The sequence below is a fragment of the Mustela putorius genome, unplaced genomic scaffold (assembly GCF_011764305.1).
Source record: "Mustela putorius furo isolate JIRA1106 unplaced genomic scaffold, ASM1176430v1.1 tig00000166_pilon_pilon_pilon, whole genome shotgun sequence".
In the NCBI taxonomy this organism is placed as follows: domain Eukaryota; kingdom Metazoa; phylum Chordata; class Mammalia; order Carnivora; family Mustelidae; genus Mustela; species Mustela putorius.
The window spans coordinates 1,825,802-1,852,335 of NW_025421301.1; the positions used below are offsets into that span (position 1 = coordinate 1,825,802).

At 39.2% G+C, this 26,534-nt stretch overlaps 1 long non-coding RNA gene across 2 annotated transcripts in view; it reads right to left on the reverse strand.

Moving 5' to 3' along the window:
* Window positions 1–4,546: 4,546 nt before the first annotated feature.
* Window positions 4,547–26,534, reverse strand: part of LOC101692400 — a 100,456-nt gene continuing 78,468 nt past the window's right edge. For both annotated transcript variants that reach the window (XR_200547.3, XR_001181951.2), the window contains exon 3: window positions 4,547–6,125. This is a non-coding gene — a long non-coding RNA (uncharacterized LOC101692400). The remainder of the gene's footprint in view (window positions 6,126–26,534) is intronic.

Below are 26,534 nucleotides of genomic sequence, written 5' to 3' on the forward strand. Positions count from 1 at the left end.
AATAACAAAATTAATGGAGACTGTCTCCTGAAGAGAAATTGTTACCTTCCCTTCTGCTCCCTGTAGGCTTTCATAACCAGAAGAATCAGTTACCAGAAAGCCTGACGGAGAAAATAACGTGAAGGAATAAAAACAAGAAGAAATGATCTTTCAGTCAGTGACCCCATTTTATCCCCTTCTAAACAACCACAACTGCACTCAACATTTGTATCGACTTAAGTGAAAAACGTGAATTGGGCCCCTCGTTCCCATTGATTAATCACACTGAGAGACAAATCAGCCAAGAAACCAATTGAATTAAAAGGCTTCTTTATTTGCTGAACGAGATAAATAAAACCTAGGAACAATCCTTTAACATAGACAGTTATGACTCAGTTGTGAACACTCAGCACAAAACAATCTGGAGGCTACGGAGAGAAATGACAGCTATCATTATTATTGTTAACATTATTAGTTGCTATTATGGCCACATTTTATAAAAAGCTTATGAAAAATAGATGTGCCACAGTAAAATTTATCTTGAGAACTGAAAATATATTTAGGAAAAAAGATGCAGACTTCCCTGATTTTGCTTTAATAAAATTAATGTTTAATGCATCCTACTAAGTAATTTTTTTGGCCCATGACTGTGACTAAAAGCCTAAGCAGACCTTTACATTCTCAGAAAGGGTATAAGAGATAAAGAAATCAGGATGCTGAAGCAAAATAAATACCATTCTAGTTGATAATTATCTATCACACAATACAGTAACTTTCAATTAGCTTGGTCACAGTTTAATTAAAACCTAAGTTTTGGGACACCTGGGTGGCTCAGTTGGTTGGACGACTGCCTTCGGCTCAGGTCATGATCCCGGAGTTCCGGGATCGAGTCCCGCATCGGGCTCCCAGCTCCACGGGGAGTCTGCTTCTCCCTCTGACTTTCTCCTTGCTCATGCTCTCTCTCACTGTCTCTCTCTCAAATAAATAAATAAAATCTTTAAAAAAAAAAAAATAAAAAATAAAACCTAAGTTTTATTCGATCAGATCTCTAGGAAGCTGGTAATTTGCATCGGCCTTGTGCTTAGATTTTGTATTCTGTTCACCTCCAGTTGTTATTACCTGGTAATTCAGTAATGATTGCTTGTGACTGGGCCCTGGTAGTCACAAAATTTATCACCTCACCATAGAATGACCTCTTCTCACCTCTCCTTGGGTTTCTCTAACTTGTTTTATTCATGAGGGACTCTGTTCCAGGAAGCCAAATACAGTTAGTTATCAGTAGGAAAGGTCAGCACCTGGTTTCAGATAGCTCATAAGTTAGTGACACTACAAGGGGTTGTTTCATTGTATTATACATTTTGGGCGGAATGTACTGGAAAAGCAAAAGAGCAAACAAACAAAAACCAAGGCACTGTCCTTTCTGTAAAAAGTCTTTGATCTGGTTTAGAAAGGCATCTTCGCATCTTAACCCTATGGGGCTCCCAACCATTCTCACCTCCCCTGGCCTCCCCAGATCTACCTGGTACTCTTCCATCTCATCCATCTCCCTGAGACCTCTCTGATCTGTCACGCCCCTTAGGATAGCAGAGGTCGAAACTCCTTGACCCTCAGAATCCACACAATCTGGTCCCAATTACAAACATATCTTCTCCAGCCTCACCCTTAATAGCTTGCAATGATGGTGGCTTAAGCCTTTGTCCCCACCTGAGCTATCACCTCGCCTTCCTTTAGTTAGCCATATTCTACCTGCACTTCAAGTTCAAGTTCTCCTCATCCACAAAACTTGTCAGAATATCCTAGCCCTCAGCCTTTGCTCCCTTTCTCATTCACAGGACATTCTACTTTAGCAAAGATTTCACTTAGCCATCAATTTTCCTAATTAAATCGTGCTTTCCTGTGCAGAGGCCAGGATTTACACCTTCTTGATATCCCCCAGGCCTGTCCCAACATGATTTTTCCACACCCAGTAGTCATATGAATGAGATAAACATGGTAAGTACTTGATGATGTAATGCCTTAAAACATTCCCAATATGTTGACATGTATATCCATTGTATTTTAAGTCTACTTATGTCTTGCAATTCCCAACTATACTATATTTTCTCTGAGAGTCTAGATCATATCTTCTACTTTTTTGTTTCATTCCAAATTTCTAGCATAGCACTGTGCAAACTGAGATTAGAGATTTACTAGATAATTACTGGTTTAATTTAATTAACTTGATATAACTGACACAAACATATGCAAAATGAAATACAAATATCTATACCACCGCTAAGACTATAAGTTAATTATTATTCTTCAACAATGATAATAGCCCTTGTATTGACATTTCACTTCTGCGTCTAGTGGGTTATTTATTTAATTAATAGCCACTTGCCCATTAGCATCATTAGTATATCAAAATTATTTTTGTCTGAGACTTGCCAAAAAGAATAAATTATACATGTTTATACTCTATGAGTCTTAATTATATTACTTTAAGATGTATTACCTCTCTTTGATGATCTAGGAGCCCCTAATTAAAATAACAAATTAAGTATACAAAACATTAGCTTTATAACTCTTTGTAAAAGCAAGCATAATATATGAATTTACTGATGTTTTAAATCTTTTCTGAAATAAATCAAGATAAAATAAATAAATTTGATTCTATAGGACTTCAACTGATGTATGTAACAGACACACAAATGCATAAAGATACACTTGAGTTAATGTTAGTTGCATTTCCAGGGGCTTCCATGATTGGGTTTCAGGTTATTTGTTTCTTAGGGTTTTTTTGTTACTTATTGCTTCTGTCAGATCAGAAGAAGAAGGCTTTGCTGATTATGACATTCTCAGCTGTTATAAAGTTCTGTGTTGGAATCATCTTGGCTTCCATTCCCAACAAACAGTCCATTCTCTATTGAGATGATAGCCCACTAAGAAAAAAGGTTGAGTTTCATTCCTCTGTATATAGCTGTCTAATTTTCCCAGCACCATTTATTGAAGAGACTGTCTTTTTTCCCTTGGAAGATTTTTATTGCTCTGTTGAAGTTTAGTTGACCATAGAGTTGAGGGCCCATATCTGGGCTCTCTATTCAGTTCCATTGATCTTTGTATCTGTTTTTGCGCCAATACCATGCTGTCTTGGTGATCACAGCTTTGTAATATAGTTCAAAATCAGGCAACGTGATCCCCCCGCCCCCCGCCACCGGCTTTGTTTTTCTTTTTCAACATTTCCTTGGTGACTCAGGGTCTTTTCTGTTTCCATAAAAATTTTAGGACTGTTTGTTCCAGCTCTTTGAAAGATGCTGGTGGTATTTTGATTGGGATGGTACTGAAAATATAGATTGCTCGACTGTTCTTACACCATACACAAAGATGTATGAATGGTTGAAAGACCTCAATGTGAGAGACAGGAATCCATCAAAATCCTCAAAGAGAACATAGGCAGTAACCTTTTCAACATCGGCCACAGCAACTTCTTTCAAGACATATCTCCAAAGGCAAGGGAAACAAAAGCAAAAATGAACTTTGGGGACTTCATCAAGATTAAAAGCTTCTGCACAGCAAAGGAAACAGTCAAAAAAACAAAGAGGCAACCTAAGGAATGGGAGAAGAGAAGATATTTGCAACTGACACTATAGCTAAAGGGCTAGTACCCAAGATCTATAAAGAACTTCTCAAACTCAATACCTCTAAAAACAAATAATCAAGTCAAAAAAATGGGCAAAAGACATGAACAGACACTTCTCCAAAGAAGACATATGAATGGCTAACAGACACAGGAAAAAATATTCAACATCATTAGCCATCAGGGAAGTGCAAATCAAAACCACACTGAGATACCACCTTACACCAGTTAGAACGGCAAAAATTAACAAGAAACAACAAATGTTGGAGAGGATGTGGAGAAAGGGGAACCTTCTTAACACTGTTGGTGGGAATGCAAGATGGTACAGCCACTTTGGAAAATAGTATGGAGGTTCTCCAAAAGTTAAAAATAGAGCTACCCTATGATCCAGCAATTGCACTACTGGTATTTACCACAAAGTTACAGGTGTAGTGAAAAGAAGGGACTCATGCACCCCAATGTTCATAGCAGCAATGTCCACAATAGGCAAACTGTGGAAGGAGCTGAGATACACTTCAACAGAAGAATAAGTAAAGTTGTGGTCCATATATACAATGGAATATTGCTCAGTCATTAGAAAGGATGAATACCCACCATTTGTATTGACATGGATGGAACTGGAGGGGATTATGCTAAGTGACATAAGTCAAGCAGAGAAAGACAATTATGTGGTTTCACTTATATGTGGAACATAAGGAATAGCATGGAGGACATTAGGAGAAGGAAGGGGAAAATGAAGGGTGGTAAATCAGAGGGGGAGACAAACCACGAGAGACTATGGACTCCGGGAAACAAACCGAGGGTTTCAGAGGGGATGAGGGTAGGGAGATGGGTTAGCCCAGTGATGGGTATTAAGGAGGACACATTTTGCAAGGAGCAGTAGGTATTATTTGCAAACAATGAATCATTGAACACTAACTCAAAAACTAATGAAGTATTGATGGTGACTAACTTAACATCATAATAATAATAAATTTAAAAAGAAAGGTAAATAGCAGAGGCAAAAGAAATCAATGCCCAAGCCTACCTATAAGCAAAGGAACCAAGCCATTGTCTTGAATCTGGGCAGACTGAGCTTAAAATGGCTGCTGTGAGACACACTGAAGAATTTGATGTCATTTGCTCTACTTCTTGGAATTCATATACTGAAAGATTTCACTTTATCTTGAAGACACAGAGAAACATGAACAAAGAGAAACATGAACAAAGGAGACCATGGTCATGTTTTTATCAAGACTTAAGTGCACTCCACAGCCAGGTCCTTCACCACTTCTGTTTCACTGAGGACCAGATCATTTAATGAAATTACTGAATTATTAAAGAAGCACTTCTCACCAGCCCATCAGTCACTGTTTAGGGATTTATATTTCACAAACAAAATCAATAGTCTCATGAGGACATCACTGCTTATATTGCAGAACTGCACCATCTGTCAACATCGGAACTTGGGGAAATTTTTATATGACATACTCCTATGGAGGCATCTTATATCTAGACATCTTAAAAATAAGTTACTATGAGTGCCTCTTAACTACACCAAACTTGACACATTTAATAGTCCCAAGAAAAAAACATAGTTCATGAAACTCACTGTTAACATTCTCAGCAGTCAAGGCTATTATGGATGCAAAGATATTCTCACCACCTGCATCAACCAATGCTGGAAATGCCCAGTGCAGAAAAAATTACAGGTTCAAATTCTGCAAAACGCAACCCCCACTTCTTTCATTCACACACACATGCATGTATACATTTGTGCACAAGCATGTTCTGTGCACATTCAAGGCTATAAATCAAAGGTCCAGGAGTATGTATTCATATCACTTGACACCAGATGGTTTTTTTACTCCAATATCAGAAATCATGGGGAGGTGTATTATCCTCAAGGGTAAAGAGGGTTAGGTGACAGAATTTTTGCCACAGAAGTCATGTGCAAGGTAGAAGCCAATTCTGATTATAGAATGTCTCAAAATGGCCCCAAAGAGCTTCCTCAACCCCGCCCCCACCATGTGAAGACACAGCAAAAAGCCATTTATGAACCAGGAAGCAAGCTCTCACTAGACCATATATCTGCAGACACTCTGATCTTGGACTTTCCAACCTCCAGAAGTGTGAGAAATAAATGTTTGATGTTTAAGCCACATAGTCTATAGGATTCTGTTATAGCAGCCCAAATAAAGACAGAAGGATTCTAGGGAGAATTTGTGGAACTCACTCCAACCATTAGAACACTGCAGCTTCAGATGGGTTTTAACAGCTGTTTCAAAATCTCTTCTAAGAAAACAGAAGTGTACAAGGTGAACTAGTGTCCATTCTTCAGAATTTAGTCATTATACCAGTGTCCTTAGGAAAAAAAAAAAAAAGACAAAATGTTCTCAAACCACATTGCATGCACTATACCCCTGTTTGTTAGCTACAGATTACTCATCGTTTATGGATGTCTACACTTAGTGCGTCCGGCACTATTCTGGGTCTGATGACACAGTGGGAAGCAAAACAGACAAGATCCATGCCTTCAGAGAGCTTCATTCTGGTTGGGGAAATGGAAAATAAGTATATTAATAAAAATAATACAGTCTCATACTGATAAAGACTATACATAAAAGACTAGTAAGGCAATGCAATGACATTCTGAATTAAGAGAACCTTTAAAAAGCATTATAAAAATTATCTGAGAACAAAAATCCATGCACTGTTTATCCTAAGACCCCTGGAATCTAATGCTATGTGCACAATACTTAGTAGGAGTACAACTTTCTGCCTTTTTTTTTTTTTTAGCAGTTGTTGAATTAATTCTAAATGTATAAAAAATAAGACATCAACTGAAGCAGGAACTTTGAAAGAAAGGATTAGAAATTCACCAACAAAGCTTAAAATCCCTGGCAATCAAAATTCAAATGCAAATGGCAAGCAGCACATGGGAAGCATTTAGAGTTGCTCTCTGCCAAAGGATGGAGCTTCCAGCCCTCTGATCGGGGCACTTCACAAAGCCTCCCCATTCATCTAAAACCAGTACACTCTGTGCTCCCTGGAAAGAAGAGAACACTGGCTTTGCTTTGATTCAGATCTATTACGGCAGGACACACAATTGCTTCACTACTGCTGGACTTGAGGGAGATTCTAGGATGAAACCTAGGCATTCAAAACTATTCAATGTTGAACCTTCAGCCACACCTCCTGAGGGGTCAACCAAGACACCAGGTAGAGAAAGGAGGCATCCTCCCACAGACTGCCTACTGCTGAACTGTCCCTTCTGACTTGCCAATCAATAATAGCACATTACAAGGACGGACAGAAAGAGGCCATAGGTCCAAGGAGGAGGTGTTAGTTCATTTCCTTATTTCTCTGGGTGGTTGGTATTAGCTCCCACAGACATGTTTATTAAAGGAAGTAAGGTGTGGTGGTTCTGTTCTTAACTGTAAGAAGATCTTGGATTTGAGTCCTGCTGGTCTCTATTTATAACTGTAATTTAAAAACAAACAGGCAAACTGTCTGCTCTATCTCCTTAGAGCAGAGATACATTTTTGCAAACTCATTAATTGCCCCTGTAACAGAGACTGTTTATTACAGTTCAGGTTTCCTGTTTATTAGGATCACTAGTAGGAAATAACACCTCCACATTTACAGGACAACCTTCTGTTACAGAGGGAGCACCAATCCCAGGGTTCTGTATGTGCTCAGTCACATCCTGGCTGTGTGAATACTGACTTCATGGTCACATCTGGATTCAAATTTTGGTTCTTCTCTCTCTTAGCGGCATGAGTTCGGGACATCATTCATTCTCTTTAAGCTTCTATTACCTTCTCCATAAAGTGAGGTTGACACTACATACTTCAAAGATTTTATGAAGATTCAATAGTGATCTGTATTAGTTTGCTGGGGCTGCCATAACAAAATACCACCTACTGTGGGGCTTTAACAACAGAAATCTGTTTTCCTAGTTCTGGAGGCTGGAATCCAAGATCAAGGTGCCAACATGGTTGGAACCCTCTGAAGCATCTCTTTTCGTTTGCAGATGGCTGCCCTCTTGCTACCTGTTCACATGGTCATCCCCCTGAACACATGTGTCTCCCTGATGTCACTTTACTGTCTTATAAAGACACAAGCCATATGAGATTGTGACCCCATTCTAATGGCCTCATTTTAAATTAATCACCATTTTAAAGACCTTATCTCTAAGCATGATTAGGTCCATAACACAATATTTATATGGTACTTAATAAATATGAGATTGTTTCTCCTTACCCCTAGTTTAGAGGGTGGCCTAGATGGACAGATCTCCAAGTTTGGCCATGGATCCCTAAGGGTTAACAAGCTTCTTTCAGGGCATTTGTGAGATCATAACAATTTTCACAATAAAGTAAGACTAAGGCATTATTTGTCCATTTTTCAGTGCTGACTTTTGCAGTGATGGTGTGAAAGCAATGGTGGGTAAAACTGTAGCGCCTTTCCACAAATCAAAGCAGTGGCACTAAACTTTACTTGCAGTCCTTGTATCTTTCAACACCGTGGATTCACGATAAAAACAATCACCAATTTCACTTAAAGATATCCTTGATGAAGAAATAAAAATTATTAATTTCATTAAATCTTGACCCTTGGATACATGCATTTTTAATATTTGTATGATGAAATGGGATATTCACATAGAGAGCATGTCTATTTCATACTAAAGTATGATGGTTGTTTCAAGAAGAAGCACTCCTGTAGTTGTGTTGCAAGCTGACCTAACCTGCCATTTTCATGGAGGACCAGTTTACTCGTAAGACTTACACACCTACTTTGTTTAACAGTTTGACACTAGTATTTGACAACACTTTCTTGAAAATTAACTAAATGACCTCTCAATTCAAGGTAAAACAAATGAGCAAACAAATACAACTTTCTCAGTATTTGTCACCAATGATAAAATTGGAACTTTAAGGTAAAAGAACTCTGAAAAACTTGTATCTGTCATCATGAGCTTAACAGCTTTTTAATACTTAGCTATTTTCCTGATATGACCAGTAGTGATATTTTAAAATGTGATTTTAAAAAATACTGAGTAAGGAAATGTGCTGAAATTTGGAAGATCTGCATAATTCAGAGAAATAATATTTCTCAAATGACCAATGTATGCTTTTACAAAATCATGCATAGGTAAAAGATTCATTCAAAGTAGAAGGTAAGTCAATAGATTTTAAAATGAGAGTTCACTGATTTGGTTTCAGATTCTGTATCTTGTGCTCTGGTGCAATATCAAAGAAGAATATCTACAATATGTAGCAAGACTATTAAGTACACTTCTCTTTTCCAATTACGTATCTATGTGCAGCCAGATATTCCTCATATACTTCAACCAAAACAACATATCACAACACAGTGAATGCAAACACAGGTGTGAGAGCCCAACTTTTTTTTCTTTAAAGATTTTTAAAAATTATTTATTTATTTATTTATTTATAAGAGAGAGAGAGTGAGAGAGCTTAAGTTGGGGAGGGGAAGCACAGGGAGAGGGACAAGCGGACTCCCTGCTGAGCAGAGAGCCTGATGCAGGGTTCAATCCCAGGACCCTGGGATCATGACCTGAGCTGAAGGCAGACGCTTAACTGACTGAGCCGCCCAGGAACCCCACCCCCAATAGTCTCCTTTTTAACTTTTTCTTAAAGATTGTATTTATTTATTTATTTATTTGACACAGAGAGAGATCACAAGTAGGCAGAGAGGCAGGCAGAGAGAGAGAGAGCAGGCTCCCTGCTGGGCAGAGAACCAGAGGCAGGGCTTGATCCCAGGACTCTGAGATCAGGACCTGAGCCAAAGGCAGAGGCTTAACTCACTGAACCACCCAGGCGCCCCCCAGCCCCAACAGTCATCTATTGAGCAAGACATTAATTTACAGAAATGTAAAATAATGCCACTATTCTCAGTCCACTGTTTTTTTGTTTTGGAAAATACTGTTTTTAGGAATATGCATGATACTTATGTTACCACATGATAGGTTTATTATTATTTGTAAATGAATTATTAAATATACATTTTAAATACTTCTTAGCTTTTTTTTTTTTGAGAGAGAGAGCACATGTGCACAAGCGGGGGAGGGGTAGAAAAGACAGAGAGAAAGACAGAAACTAAAGCAGGTTCCACGTCCAGCACAGAGCCCAACACAGAGCTTGGTTGCACAGCCCTGAATCACGACCTGAGTCAAAATCAAGAGTTGGACACTTAACCAACTGAGCCACCCAGGCCCCCCCTTAGCTTTAACTTCTAATATAGCAAATATTTATAGATATAGCCCACTTAAACAAAATCTCTTTAGGGGTCCTCAATAATTTTTAAGCATATAGATGGTTCATAAGACACCTCTCCTGTGCCTTAAAAATACTGGTAACTGCTGGCCTAGATCAGTGTTTCTATGGCATAGTATACACACTGTTGATCATGCATGAGATGGTTCTAAGGGGGCATAGATACACTATAAAAATTTTATCATTATGAATTTATTTTAATTTTCTATGGTAAATGATACTGGCTTACCATTTTTCATAGTTTTACAGTTTTCCTCTTTTCATATACTGATTTATATTAAAAAGTCAATTTAATGGAAATACATGGATATGATAAAAATGGTGATGTTGTTTGTGAATGACTAAAGTGTGGGAAACCCTAGCTCCCAGAAGAGATTTTCAAAATCATATATTGCATAGGCTTATTTTTTCTAACTTGAGTCTTCTCACCCAACATTTTGCATATGAGTAAGTATAATGGTGAAAGAGAATTTTCTTGGATAACAAATTATTTTCCCTCCCAGTCAGACTACAAAGTTCCATTGGAGGCCTAGATGATTGGTGTGGTTTTGTTGTCTAGAGTAATCATTTGAAGTCTCCATTTCACTGTGGGTTTTATAGACAATAAGTTCTAGTTAGACAACTAATATTATTTGGTGAAACAGAAAACATCTTTTATCACTCTCATAATCTACCTACAAGTTGTATCAAGCTCTGGGCTTCCCTTGACACAGGAAATATCCCAAATTCATGTGTTGTGGTCATGGACTGATACCTCAATTCACTTTCCAATTCTATGACAAGAGGCTTGGAAGCCAGTCTGGAGAAAGAGGGTGGTCTAGGGGGTGGGGTGCTAAAATAAAGCCAGGATCAGAAGTTGTGTTCATATCCTGAGACTTTTCCCAAGGCTTTCCTTTCCTGCAAAACAAAGGATTGAACTAAATGATCTTCCAGTTGGAACAGCCTGACTCAGAAGACCAGAAACAGACAATGAGGAAGCCATTTGTCTAGGGAACTCTAAAGGGATGAGAACATCCACCCCGTCCCACTCAGGCTGCTGAGTGCTGGGCTCTGCCTTCATGGGTATGGACTCCATCTCCATAACTGTGTTATTTTTATCTTAATCTATGACCCTGCAATGGTACCAGTACTTGATATAATCAAAGGAAGGGGCTGGATACATCACATGGGTGAAGAGACATGGCTGCCTGAGCTCCAAGAACTGTGAATTCTAGTCTTGGCTCTGCCACTGTCTCAGGACATACCATGTATCCTTTCTAAAACCTAGGCAACTTCTGGACACAGCATTAGCCTATTTCATGGGACTGCTGTAAGAAATAATTTATACAAATGGCAATGTATAAGAGATTGCAAAATGAAGTACTAAACTGAAACTTGGGAAACATGCTGGGAACTCTTATCCCATTCTGCTAACTAAAAAAATAAAAAATTGCCATTGAAAATTCCTTAACAATATTACTGTTTAATCAATACATCACCAGCAGCCTACCAAATTAGCATGAAACCATAGGCCTGAGACCTGAAAAGAATTAAATCGGTGTTTAATAGAAATTGGACTGTGAGCAAGAAGACTTCTGAAAAGTTAAAATCTAGCCCACAAAACAGGAAGCACATTCTACACCTTCAGGGCTGGGTGTGTGTAATGATCAGGTCCACGTTGCTACACACATTACTTACACCACAGTCAATATGGTAAGACTAACAAATATGTTTTGGGGAGCCTACAAAATTTTAACATCTATTTGCAAGACTGACATATAAAATGTGCTTTTATAATGGACTCAAGAAGACATTTTTCTTTTCTAAAGATTTTTTTTTTTAATCTGACAGACAGAGATCACAAGTAGGCAGAAAAGCAGGCAGAGAGAGAGAGAGAGGAGGAAGCAGGCTCCCCGCTAAGCAGCCCAATGCGGGGCTCGATCCCCGGACCCTGGCTGGAGTCATGACCTGAGCCGAAAGGAGAAGCTTTAAACCACTGAGCCACCCAGGTGCCCCAAGAAGACATTTTTCAAATGAGAAAAATTGTTACTGTTATTACTCTAAGTCAATCTACTGCTTTAAATAGTTTCATTTAAAGCAGGCAATTTAAGAATTAACTAGGAAGGAGAGAAGGAGGCCAGTTTATTCTGATGCTCCTTTCTCCTTCCTCTAAGTCCTATATGAGGCATCTCAGTAGAACTGCATTCCCTGTCTGGTGAAAGTGGTTGTATCTGTGTACAACACGCACATGGAAACCAGGAAAGGAAAACAGCCGGAATAGTCCACGGAGCCAGGCCCCTCTTGAAAGTTGTGGTCACTCCTCCCTCTGGTGGCTGATGGGACAGCACCTTCTCTTGGTGATGAAAGCTAGCCACAGTTGTCCTCAGAGCAGCTTCCTGAAAGAAGTGCTTCAATTCTGACATAACAAAAGGCTTGAAAAAGTGAATTGTAGGAGTTTTTGTCAAGTCTTTGTTGCTGGGGACTCCCTTTCTGCCTGTCTGATACACAAACCCAGCAACAGTCCATCCTTCTAGGACGTCAGCAGGCTTCCCTGACGGCCCTGTGTTCTTTTGCTGGGTTTAAAGGTTTAGTCACGGTCAGATCCCCTTGCCTCGTTGCCACAGAGTTAAACTAAATGACAGTTCGGCACTCTGTTGTGTCTCTGAGGCAGCAGGAAATGGCAGCTCTACTGAGACCAGTGGGAAGGATAAAGACACTTTTTGCTAGAACCAGCCAACCCAGACGTTTCTTGGGCCACAGGTGCTCAACAAAGTACCAATGACGTCAGAGATTTAAAAGGCCCCCAAAGACCCTATTCCAGGCTTCCCACCCCCAGGTTTGCCCTTCAGAGCACTTTGTAACTATAGGCAAATGTAATCAGGAAATGGACTTCAGAGTAAGTTATCCCAAAGTCTGGTCCACAGAGTATAGGCTTAAATGATGCAAGGTGGGTGGTGGGGGATGGAGGTGGGGGGAACTTCTTTGCTGTTGTTCCACTGCAGGGGAGCTGGAAAACAGCAATTCTTTGCATATTGCAAGGCTATGACAAAAGAAAACTCAGAGGGAACAGAAGGCAAAAGAAAGAAGGAAGAATCAAACTTCTCTGATTATCAACCAGGTATGCACACAAAGCTCTCTGTATAAATCTTTATTCCTGTATGGGTGTTAAAGAAGATTCTTTTAACAGCTGTTAGTCTGACATTACTTGTTAGCATCTAAAAATATGTCAGGAGCTTTACTACAGGCCAGGGATAAAATGTCTCTTTTTTTCCCAAGTGTTTTCTCTTCTCTTTTGAAACCTAGTGACCAATAAATGATAACTTAATTCCTTGAGCAATGGAAATTACATTAAATAAAAGTAGAATTGAGGTCTAGTCCACTAAGTGTTCACCAAGTGAATTAAAAATGTGATTCAAAATTGTCAGAATTAGAGAAAATAACACTTATAATTTTTGAGGTAAGACCAATTATTTGCAAGAAAAAGTACCACCTCGGGCACATTTAGTGGGTTTTGCCAAAGGTTATAGGGCAGGTAATAGGACTCTAGGGAACTCTTTCCTTTCTTTAGTCAGGTGGTCTGTCACCCAAACAGTACCCTGATCAAGCTATCAAGCTATCCCTCTTCCATCCAAAAAAAAAAAAAAAAAAAAAGAAAGAAAGAAAGAAAAGTCAAAACCAAAGGAAGAATTCCTAAAAGTTAGGAAATTGAATGTTTATTTTTGCTATTGTTTTCATACTGAATAGGATCATGAAAGAAAGCTTTCACTCAGCAGCTGCATCTAATTTAATATGAAGCTCCCCAAAGAGGAGTGAACAGGATGTGATGAAAGCAGTTAAACATGGATGCTAATATTTTGTGAGGCATCTGGTACTGCTCCACCACCTAGAAATCTAAGAATCAAATTAGCAGATTCAATTCTGCCAAAGTTATCAAATTATTGTCAAAAGGATTTTGCAAAGCAGGCCCCTCCTCTCCAACATCTGCTCTACCCATCCAGCGAAGGACCAAAGGCTTCTATGTGACTTGTTGATGGAGAACATTTTACAGGTTGCTGGTCCAGCTAAATGCTGCACCTCCTGTACTGAGCGCCTTCAGTTATGGTGTCAGTCCAAGGAGAATTCCGATTCAAGCTAGCACTTCTATAGGTCCATATAGAGGTGATTCATAAAATACGAAAGTATAAAATATGTACCCATTTTATAAATGTCAAAACTGTTCAAGATTTTAAGTAAACACCCAAGAACCCCCCCCAACAAATTCATAAAGCAGTACTTTTTATTTTTTATTTTTTTGGCCATGAAAGAAATAGTAGTAAGGATTCCCCTGTTATTACACTCAGAGCCTTGAAAGCTGCTTGAGAAGTGTAATTTAATCCCAAAGAAATTGCAGAGGCTAATCCCAAGGACTGCTCTTTGTCCTTGCCGAGCTGTTGGAATCGGACTGCTGGGCACAATCTGCTGGAAAAACTGAAGTGAAGAGCAGCCAGGAGCTTTACTAGCCAATGTCTTGGACAATCAAGGAATGCAAGAGTATCTAGTTGTCTGGGACAGGTACATCTTGGCCTTTTCATAGAGGAATTTCTTTTCTCTCTAACCAAAAGGAAAGCTGGAGTTTCATTTCAGTGTGCGTCAGCCATACTGGACTCCAAGAGAACTGACTGGAACTTGATCAGCAAGGATGTGGCTTGTGTAGCTCAAATTTATGGCGGTGCATCTGCTGTCAGTGGTGTCTTGAATGGAGGCCAGGAACTCTTCCGTCAGCCGTATCCATATGCTATGCATGTGTTCACTGCTACGCACATTTTTTAAATTTAGCTCTTGTGGGTACATGTTCTACACTTTTCCCTTGTACGTGATTTTTTAAAATATGCTTTAGAAAATATACACAATCTTTTCAGAGTCTTTGCTGACTCATTGGGGGTTCTTTTGAATGTTTTCCTTTTGAAAGCCTTGAGTTAAGTAGTCAAAAATGTACAACAAAAGCTACTCTTAGTCTACTAAGATTAAAGCCTACTGCTTAGTCTACACAGCTGCTACAGGATGACCTGTTAGAAAACCCCTTTTTTTCTGTGTAGAAGCATCCTCTAGCTCCTTTTAGTGGACAATCATCTTGGCCAGGTTAGGGCAGCTTTTGTGTTAGTTTTTCAAACATGTTTCCTTTTAAAGTTTAGCCAAAGGACAACATAGGTTTCAAAACAGAATTATCAGTATGATTGCCTAGGATATGTCTCCTTCAAGCCCATGCATTAGGAAATGGGGACCCAGACATTCCTGGTTTAAAAATTCAAGTAACTATTATCTAGCAGGTTAACTTCCATTGCTCTTTTTTCAAATGGCTGAGAAGTGACTCAAAATCATCACCTGGGTCAGGCGTTCCCAGAAGGAGACCAAAACATCCAAACTCCATCAGTTGGCTACTGTGTTCAGGATGGCTTGGGCTTTCAACCAGCCAACATTTAGTGATTACATTTTATCATCTCTTTTGTACCACAGAAAATAATAGGCATAATTATTATGGATGTTTATGAATATGTTCTTATTTAGCATTTAAATGAATACTTTTAAAATATTCAATTTGTGTTTCATTTGACCCTGAAACCAAAGTTCTATTTTTCTTCTTTCATAGATAATCTTTTTTATCTTACTGTTTATAAATTCTTGAGGGCCGGGACTATGGTTTCTTTCATTCTGACTTTTTCTTTCTTCTCTTTTTATCTTACTTCCTCGATAGCATCTCCAGTCCTATGCATACAGAACACATAATTCTTAATTGGTTGTGTTTCCCTCTTCTCTCATAAGCGACTTGTGAGCGATCTTAAGATTTGGGAAACAATACACCTATAGCTTCTGAAGTATTTTCCTTTAATATTTTAAATCATTTGAAAATACATCTAATAATATAATGTGAAATACAGAATTTACATTTTTTTAAGATTTTATTTATTTATTTGACAGAGAGAGATCACAAGTAGGTAGAGAGGCAGGCAGAGAGAGAGAGGAGGAAGCAGGCTCCCCGCTGAGCAGAGAGCCCGATGTGGGACTTGATCCCAGGGCCCTGAGATCATGACCTGAGCCGAAGGCAGAGGCTTAACCCACTGAGCCACCCAGGCGCCCCAGAATTTACATTTTAATATGTATTTGTATTCTCAACTACTCGGAGGAACACTTTATTTTTTTTTTTAAGATTTTTTTTATTTATTTGAGAGGGAGAGAGAGAGAGAGAGAGAGAGCAAGACCTGGGAGAGGGGCAGAGGGAGAGGGAGAAACAGACTTCTTGCTGAGCAGGGAGCCCAAAGCCAGGCTCCATCCCAGGACTGGGGCTCCATCCTAGGACCACGGGATCATGACCTGAGCCAAGGCAGACGCTTAACCAACTGAGCTACCAAGGCGCCTCTTGAGGAACTCTTTAAAAGACAGACTGCTTCAAACTTTTCAAAGGAATTCAAAGTGTTATTGGAAAAGCTAATACTTTTAGAGTGGGTGACAGGAAAATAACTAATATCAGCAATATAATTGATTATTTCAGTAAATTCAGTCTGTAAAATGAACCAGTTTGGAATATTATATAGAACATCTAAATATTTCATGTTCAGCCAGTGATCATCAATTGGCCAGCCATGATTTATAGGAGAAGAAAAATTACCCCCAAGAAATGGCTTTGTGAAGCATATTTCTAGATGTGTTCCCTGAGGAGAATAACCTATTCAATTTAGCTGCTATCTTTAGGGTCACTGCATTTGATCAAATGCTAAAGGGGAAAAGTTCTATGGGATTTTACTCCAGGCTAAGAGCCACCAAGAACTAACACTCTGAGACTCAATAACACAACACGCTTCACAAATCTTTCTTAAAGCTACTGTATAAACTTAACCATTTTCAAAGAAGCATTCAGAGTATGAAACATCACATGTCTGACTAATAGTACATTGCTGTATGGTCTAGTGACTCCCCCATACTCTTCCTACATTGTGTATAAATTCACGGTGTGCACATTAACAGTCCCGGCCATCTCTTCTGGTCTTGAAAACAGCAGTAATGCTGTGTATTTCCTTGTGATAAAGGGTCAGAGACCAAGTTACAGTTCACTTAAAAATCTTCTCCTTGAGTGAGAAGGATGTCATTCATTTTCTCTAAACATCTGCAAACATTTGTTCTTAATCCACCTCCGCCTAGAAAAAATCACCTTCTTTCTCCCCTCAAGGGAGGAACATTATCATTAAATGCTAGCCTTCTTCCTGAGATGGTTCTATTTCCACTCCATCCTCCAGAGGTCAGTCACTGAGTCCTGCCTCTACTTGCTCCTAAATCTCTCATCCACCCTCTTGTCTTTATTCCCACTGCCACTGGTTTATTTCGGATCCTCCTTGCCCTGGATTACTGCAATACCACCCTCAGGCCACTTCTCTACTTCATCTTCAACACTGCTGCCAGATGGATATTTTTAACCTTTACTTCTGAAATAATTTTAGACTTAGAGAAATTGTAAAACCAGTACAGAGTTCCCATACACCATCCATTCAGTATCCCCTGGTACTAATCTCTTGAATGACCACCATACAATTATTGAAAAAAAAATTTTTTTAACCAGATTCCGATCATGTCATTTCTTAGCTTAGAATCCTCCCATGGGTCCCCCACACCTTTAAGATAAACGCAAACCCCTTGATACAGTTACAGTGCCTCCACAATCTGATCCTCCCAGCTTCATTCTCCACTGCCTTTCTACCCGTGATGGTTAGTTTTACAACAACTTGACTTGCCCAGATATTTCACTAAACAGTATCCCTGGGTGTGTCTGTGAGGGTGTTTCCAGATGAGATTTACATTTGAATCTGTAGACTTAGTAAAGCAGATTGTCTCCCAATGTGGGTGGGCCTCATCCAATCTGTTGAGGGCTCCATTAGAACAAAAAGGTAAAGGGGAGAATTTACTGTCCATGTCTGTTTGAATTGGGACTTTGGTCTTCTCCTGCCCTCAGACCAGGACTTATCCCATCAACACTCCAGAGACCTTTGGACTCAGCCTGGAAATATACCACTGCCTTTCTTGAGTCTCAAGTCCACAGGCGGTAGATAGCTGGACTTCTCAGCTTCCATAATCATGTAGGCCAATTCCTTAAAATAAATTTCTCTCCCTCTTTCTTCTTACCCCCTCTCTCTCTCAGTTCAGTTTCTCTGGAGAACACTAATACTATCTGAGCTCTATACACCTGTGGAAACTACATGGAGTATCTTGATTATGTTCTTACTCTTCTGGGCCCTCCCACATACTGTTTTCTCTCCCTTGGATTCCCTTCATTCCAGTCCCTACCCCCACATTCTGAACTTTCCTGCTTTCCCTTGGCTAACACCAACCTGGTCTTCAAGAGTCAGCTTTGTTCTGTTCTCTGGCTCTCTCAGCACCTAGGCATCTGTTTTTCGTAGCAATGTCACACTCTACTATCATTTCTGCCCACCAGATCCTCTCCTCCAGTTTCTCAGACCTTCGCTAACACATACTGTGTTTTCATTTATGTCCAGAGCAGCATCCAGCAAACACTGGCCTGCATGCTAAATTCTGCCCTTCACCTGTTTTGTAAGTAACGTTTTGTTGGACCACTACTATGCTCACTGCCTTCTGTATTGTTTGTGGCTTCTTTCGTACTACAATGGCAGTTGAGTGGTTGCAATAGAGACCATGCAACTCATAAGCAGAAAATGTTTTCTATCTGGTCCTTCCCAGAAAAAGTTTTTCAGCCACCAAGTGGATAAAGCAACAATCAACTGTGTTTTACCTTTGATTATCAAGGGCAACGTGTGCTAAAAAAATCAATGAATTTCTATAAAAGAAGCCTTTTTTGGTATATTAATCATCATTTTTTAATACATCAAAAAGTGGAAATTGGCAAAAATGTATTAAAATAATTTCCATGGGTATGGGCAGTTCAGGGAAACTATCATTCTCACACATTGCTAGAGGGCAATGTGACAATATGTTTCAAAAGCATTAACATCATGTATAACCTTTGTTCCAGAAATTTCAATTCTAGGAATTTGCCCTAAGGAGTAATCACAAATGTGCCAAAGATTTATATACCACCTTTCTCACTGGAGCATATTTACAATACAGAGAAATTATACCAACTAAATACCAAATAAATAGTTGGCAGAAGAAAAACTGGCTAAATAAATTATATCCATGGCCTGGGAAATTAATGTAGCTATTATAATTTGTACAAAAACTCATATTAATATAGGGAAATACTCATATTGTCAACTGAAAAAAAGCACGTTTTAAAACTGTGAGTAGGGCGCCTGGGTGGCTCAGTGTGTTGGGCCGCTGCCTTCGGCTCAGGTCATGATCTCAGGGTCCTGGGATCGAGTCCCGCATCGGGCTCTCTGCTCAGCGGCGAGCCTGCTTCCTCCTCTCTCTCTCTGCCTGCCTCTCTGCCTACTTGTGATCTCTCTCTGTCAAATAAATAAATAAAATCTTAAAAGAAAAAAAGAAAAAATAAATAAAACTGTGAGTAGAGAATGATGCCATTTTAATTTTTAAAATATATATAATACACGAAGAGAAACAAACCAAGACGGAAAGAAAATATGCCTGACGACTAACAGGAGTTATCTCTATTACATCTGACATTTATTTTCTTTGTTATTCATTTCTGAATTTTCTCTGGCAATTATAATGTTTTAAGGAAGAAAAATATGTAGTTTTCCTCTCCCCTATGAGTTGGAAGGATTTTTGCTTTCTTAAGCTACATATTTCAAATAAAGAAAGTAAAATTAAAGACGCTCTGGCTGAACTGAAGTCAAGAGCTAAAAAATGCCTTTTTCCTCCATCTAACTCCATCCCAAGACAATCAGTACAACTCTTCTAGAACACTGGACCAGGAGAAGGAAAAACGTTCCCTTGGGCACGTCAGTATCGGGGTTATTTGTTGCCAAAGGTCAACTGTAGTGAAGTTTAGACAAAGATCAGTAACAAAAAGAGTTGAAATCCATAAATTTCCAGGAGCACAAGGAGTAGGATAAGCTGTCCACCTAATTTCAATCAACTCTTGTTGCTGTTTCCCCCCCACTTTCAGCTAGATATTAAGTATTAGATAGGCATGCTATTTAAGAATAGCCTCAGATAAGTGGACCTTCCCGAGGACAAAGAAAATTAGAACCTAAAATGCCAAACAACCACAATGAATGACCTCAGTGTTTGTGTGGGTGGTAGTATGTGGAAGTGGGGAGTAATATGAGGGCAGGTGGAATTTCTAATTAATAAATCTGTGGATTCAAGTTTTATGTCATGGTAATTTACATTAAAATATGGTTGAATTTGCCACTACTTTCTAGGATCCTCAAGTCCTTCCTTGTTTGCTCTAAATCAACTTCCTGTCACTCCAGCCAGGCTCTCCACATCGCTTCCCATCCCTTCCTGGCTATACCCTCCCCGTCTCCCCACTTCTCTACTTTCTCTTTCTAAAATATGATTATGGGGACACCTGGGTGGCTCAGTCGGTTAAGCGGCTGCCTTCAGCTCAGGTCATGATCCCAGCGTCCTGGGATTGAGTCCACATCGGGCTTCTTGCTCCACAGGGAGCCTGATTCTCCCTCTGCCTCTGCCTGTCACTCTGTCCCCCTGTACTCTATCTCTCTGACAAATAAAAAAATAAATAATCTAAAAAAAAATGTGATTATGATTGAGTCCTGCTAAAATGGTCAAGGACAGGGTTTCTCAATGTGTGGTCCACATTTCACACTAACCTGGAGAGCTTATTAAAAAAGTAAATCCCTGGAGCCCACCCCAGACACACCACATCAGAATCTCTGAGGCTGGGCCCCAGGAGTTGTATCACCATCAACTTCCCCAGATGATTCTCCTGCATAATAAAGTTTGAAAGCACTGGGTCAATGAGTGCCAGCATTTCAAGATAGATGCATTTTTACTGAGACTTTGGGAAGATAAAATGACTCCATTTAAAACACAAATGTAAAGGCTAGAATTTCAAGGATTGGTGAGAAATATTTTTAGGGAGGGGGTGGCACTTTCTGGCTTATTCTCTTCCCACCACCCCTAAAGTCACATCTGCTCTGCCTTCAGTTAAGTGAAGCAATCAGTCCCTTAGGGAGGAAAGTGGGGCTGGGTCCAAGGGGGAATTAAATAGCAAAGCAATATTCATTGTCAACATCTTTGAAAATTTTGCTGTCTTTGGAGTACTGGGTATTTAAAGTTCTTCCTTATTTTTAAGCCCTAGAAGTATCCATTCTAAGTCCCCAAGGGATTATTTCCTACTTTACTATGCTACTTCCTTATTTTTATTGCTTAACTTGTTCCTTAATCAATCCACCCTTCAAAAAATCTTTTGATTGAAATAATACCTTGACTGTGATTGCTGATTGGACTTTTGTCTTTAAAGCTTAATTTAAATGAGTGTGTTACTAGCTGGGACAGAGTATGGTATTAAATCTGGGGAAGCGGTATTCTGTTTCCTCAGTGACTGATAAATACTGATAGGCAAAAAGGGACCTCTTCTGGTGTGGGGGAATCTCATTTTTCTTTCATTTGCATTCATATCCACATTGATTTCTAGTACAGCGATTATATCTCAGCAACTGTATCCTCAACCTCAGTCTGAAATTCTGGGGGAAAAAAAAACTGAACATATTATAATGCCACATTGTTTGAAATTGCCAATAGATTCCATTACATATTCTGCTGCTGCACAATAACCTTTATCTAGCCACCATCTTACTTATTCTCAACGGTTTCAGAGGTGATCTATTGCTCTTCATGAATACGACAGTTGACAAGCTACAGACTGCTGAGTTTGATCTTAATAGGAGTTGAAAGATATTCATCAGACTCTTGCCTCTCTAAGGTCTGCAGTAGATAACAAAATTGTGAAATGCTACATTTGAAAGAACAAAGATTGACAAGTTCATAGCTATTCCCATTTTCTTCGTTTTGGTATTACCCCGACGGAAACATCTCTGCAAATGAGGGTATCGTAAATGCTTTGCCTAATAAACAGTAATGCTTCCAGGTCCCCAGGTCAGACTGAAGCACTACAGTTTCTGTTGCTCTATAAAGTGGACAAGCTGTGATGGGAGGTTTAGCTGTTCATTCCTGAGTTATAAACTCATCCTTGCTGAAGACTGCATTAATAGGGTTCTGCTGGTGTGGATGTATGTGTGTAAGTTTTCTCCGTATGTGCATGATCATTAAAAGGATGGTATTAAAAAGGAATGAAGGTACTCAAACTCTATTTAAACCAAATGTTCTAACAAATAGGAACTTTAAAACATTATAGACCCATGACGTGTATGTGTGTGTATGTGTGTGTGTGTGTGTGTGTGTGTTGGGGGATGCATGATGTAGTTAAAAACCCAGACATCTGACTCTGACACTAACAGATGATTTTCTGGTGTTCTGTTAGGAAAATAAAAGGCAATTTTCTGATTGCTTTGTCCATAGATATGCATATATACTACAGGGGTTTTTTGTTCCTCATTTTAAATTTCAAGTCCTTTATATACAGTTATAAAACCTTAGAAAAATTTAGAGAAGTGGGAGCAGTTAGTGCTCTAATAAGTATATTCAATAAAAATAAGATTAAACTGGGAAGTTTCAATGTCATATAAATTGAGGAAAGCCAGGAGGTGAGGGGAGGTGAGGTGGGTGAGGTGAGGTGGGTGGGTGATGGGGAACTTAGCACTCACTCTCTTTGAATGCTCTAGGCACTATAATCTAACATGTTCTTGCCAGCAGGAGCCCAAAAGCTTTAAGGGATAACCTGGCAATAAATAACTCCCAGAATACAGACTCAAAGTAAACTTGACAGACGGGATGCTGGCCCAAGATAAACAAGACTAGATTCAACAGGATATAAAATACTATATTTGGTTTCAAAAAATCAGTTAAACAAATATAGACTAGAAGAGACTCGGCTAAGTGGCTGTTCACTGGAAGAATATCTGAGACTCCTACTTGGCAACAACTTTAATATACACTAATAATAAGATGGTAGCAACTTGCATTTTTATAACAGTCTTTGGTTGACAAGTCACATTCACATATATTATCTCATTGGATCCTCCAAAGATGTTGTGAGAAAAGTGTTTTTTTTTTTAAAGATTTTATTTATTTATTTGACAGAGAGAGATCACAAGTAGGCAGAGAGGCAGACAGAGAGGGAGAGAGAGGAGGAAGCAGGCTCCCTGCTGAGCAGAGAGCCCGATGCGGGACTCGATCCCAGGACCCTGAGATCATGACCTGAGCCGAAGGCAGCGGCTTAACCCATTGAGCCACCCAGGCACCCGAGAAAAGTGTTTTAATGCCTCAATATAAGATGCAGAAAACTAAAGGTTGGAAAGATTAAGTGCCTGTTCCTGAATAACACACCTAGAACCTGAGAGGTCAATAAATCAGAAGGCAAAATAAGTAACTAAAATTTACTGAGTACCTGTTATGTGGTAAGCTCTTTATATATTTCATTTAAACCACTACAATACTATAATGTGGCCAATTCCAGTTCCTATTTATAGATGAAAAAATGGAAGCTCATATGCTTAAAACCATAGTAAGAGTGGCTGTAATGGGCTGAATGGTGGCCATAAGATCTATGAGTTCCTAATTCCTGCAACCTGTGAATGTTACCTTATTTGGAGACAAGGGTCTCTGAAGATGTGATGTGAAGACAAAGCAGCCACAAGACAAGGAATGCTAAAAGCCCCCACAAGCAGGAAGGGCAAGGAAGAATTCTCTCCAAGAACCCTGGAGGTAGTACAGCCATGTCAATACCTTGACTTCAAACTCTGACCCCCAGAACTGTGAGGGAATACATTTCTGTTTTTTAAAGCCACCCAGTTTGTGGCAACTTGTCACAGCATCTCAAGGGAACTAATACAGTGATAGAAGTGGTGTTAAAAATCCACATTTGCTAGATTCTAAAATCCATGTCCTTTGCATTGCAGAGATCGATGCTAAAGAAAGAAGACTGTAGGAACTAGGGGTGGAGAAAAGGCCGGAGAAGAGGGACAAGGCCAAAAAACTGTCTTCAAGTAGAGTATCCAGGACAGACATATGGAGAAGAGTGCTTTCCACCTCCTCAAAACAATTCAGTCCCTAGGGGTGCCTGGGTGGCTCTGTGGGTTAAAGCCTCTGCCTTCGGCTCAGGTCATGATCCCAGGGTCTTGGGATCGAGCTCCACATCGGGCTCTCTGCTCAGCGGGGAGCCTTTTCCCCCCACTCTCTCTGCCTACTTGTGATCTCTCTCTCTGTCAAATAAATAAATAAAATCTTAAAAAAAAAAATCAGTCCCCATCTCCCCACCAAACTGCAATTTCTTTTAAGAAACAACAAGACCTCAAAGACAAAAAGCAAATCTCAAACAGTGGATTCAAAATATGAATTCAACTAATACACACCATTTTAAAACCAAAGAAGAAGAGCAAATAAGAAATAACTAAGAATAAATCCAATAACAAGTGAAAGCTCATAGGTGAGGGTAAATTAACACACTCCTGTTTTAAAGAGAGACTTAAGGAAAATGATATTTGTCTAAGAATATGCCAATGTACTAAAAGATGTCATGAATTCTGGGACCTTCTAGTGGGCTGAAAACATGACCTAATAAAGAGAACCACTGCAACATAATAAAAAACTAGTTATGTGTTAGACGTACCAGTACAGCCACTCCTATTCAGAGTAAAATTACACAGACAGATGCTAACACAGGAAAAAATGATGGACTTCAAGAATTATTTAACACAGAAAGAGGCCCAAAACAGAAGATTAGACTTGTTATGTTTATTTACACAGCCTTAACCACACTAATAAGAAGGGAAATAAAGAAAGCCATTCTGGCTCAATAAAAGGAAGAAATTTTGAACAATCAGGACATTTCAAGAATGAAATTAGCCCCCTTCATGTGACAGTAACATTGTGAAAAATGTGAAAGTGGGAACTGGGTAGCCTGTTAAAGATGCTATAGATGAGATTTCAGTATCTCTAAATTTTAAGGTTTCTTCTAACTCTAGGAAACTATGATTTGAAAAAAAAAGTACACAAACTATAAAAATGATTCATAAAATGTTTGAAGGACAACTGATTTTGATAACGTGTAATATTTCTCTAAAGGGAATCAAGATATAACTTAAATATAAATGTTTAATTTACCTTAAAGCACAATGGTGGCTAATCAAAGTTCTCAGATAAAATATATATATATATATATATATAGTTAGAATGTCTCAATGAAATTCATCAGTAAGTAGAGATTACATAGTTATTCAACCACACTAATGGAATCTACATTTGGCAGAGCACTGGAAGTCATCTTATATGCCTTCTTGGTTAGTGGAAGCAGGGGGTGATTTGGAGACAAAGGTCTGAATTAAAGACCAGAGGTGCAACTTACTAGATTTTAACAAGACATTTAACCCCACAGAGGTTCAATGTCCATCACAATAAATAGGGATAATAATAATAATAATGGCCATCATAGCTCACTAGCAGTTTTAAGAATCTAATGAGAAAATGAGTATGAAAGTGCACTGTAAGCAGCGCTACATACACGATTGATTATTATCAGGACTTCAAGTCCTCACCAACCTTGATGTCCCTGTAACTCTTAAAGCTATAAGCATTATGTTGGGCTGGCCCAGAAGCAGACCTTGAGACAGGGATTTGAGTCCAAAGGGTTTGTTTGGACCAGGATCCTAGGAAACTCTACTAGAAGAGCTGGGAATCAAGACAGGGAAGGGAAAAAAGTCAATATGGGTGTGTATTACCAATTTCCTGTGGGTAACTGTGTACCTGATTCACATGCAGTCCTGATTAGGACCTCTGGGAGGCAGCACAGAGCACACCTGTGAAGTGAGGAAGCTAAAGTCTTGCTCCACCAATTCCCATCCATCTTCATGGAATGTCTCTTCGCAGGGCACTAGTTCTCCACACTTCTGACCTGCCCCAGTCCATGCTGAGCATGCGCCAGCAGTGGGAGAACACTCTCAGGCAGTCAGGTGCTTGCAATAAGTCACTGGGTCAGTATGGTACCATAGGGGAAAGGCCAGGGAAATACAAACAAGTTACCAACAGCTTCCTCTCCATGCTCTTATTTCATTTGGAGAAAACTAAAGTACAAAGAAGTTTTAAGACTTGGCTACAAATATATTGCAAATCAAAGACATGTATCCCAACCTAGCGAATTACCCAGTTATAAAGACTGTCAAATTTCACCTTTTCCTGTACCAGTTCTTCAGAAGATTGTGGTTTTCCTAAAGGCCATGCACATAGGGGCTGACAGTGTGATATTTTGCCATTTCTTAGAACAAAGGAGAATTCGACTAAGAAATTCGAAGCTATAAGTAGTGTAAAAAGACAATATCAAAACAGAATAATAAAGAAGAATGCAAATATTTGTAGGAAAGGTAAGGGGACATGATGGTTCAGATTTAAGATGCTCATCAATATTCCCTAAAGCCAGCCTTTCCCCACCTACACTCCAACTCCCATCTTAGCAAAGGTTTTCAGAAATCCATAGAAGAAATTTCACCCATGTCTGGTTCTGCTCTTTCTTTTCCAGACACATCTTACATCACTTCACATGGTCTTGGAAAGCATAGTTTTCTCTCTTTCCAAGGGCCTACCCTGACCTGCATGAGACAGCATGCTAATCCTCACTTATCTCAGCTGTAAAG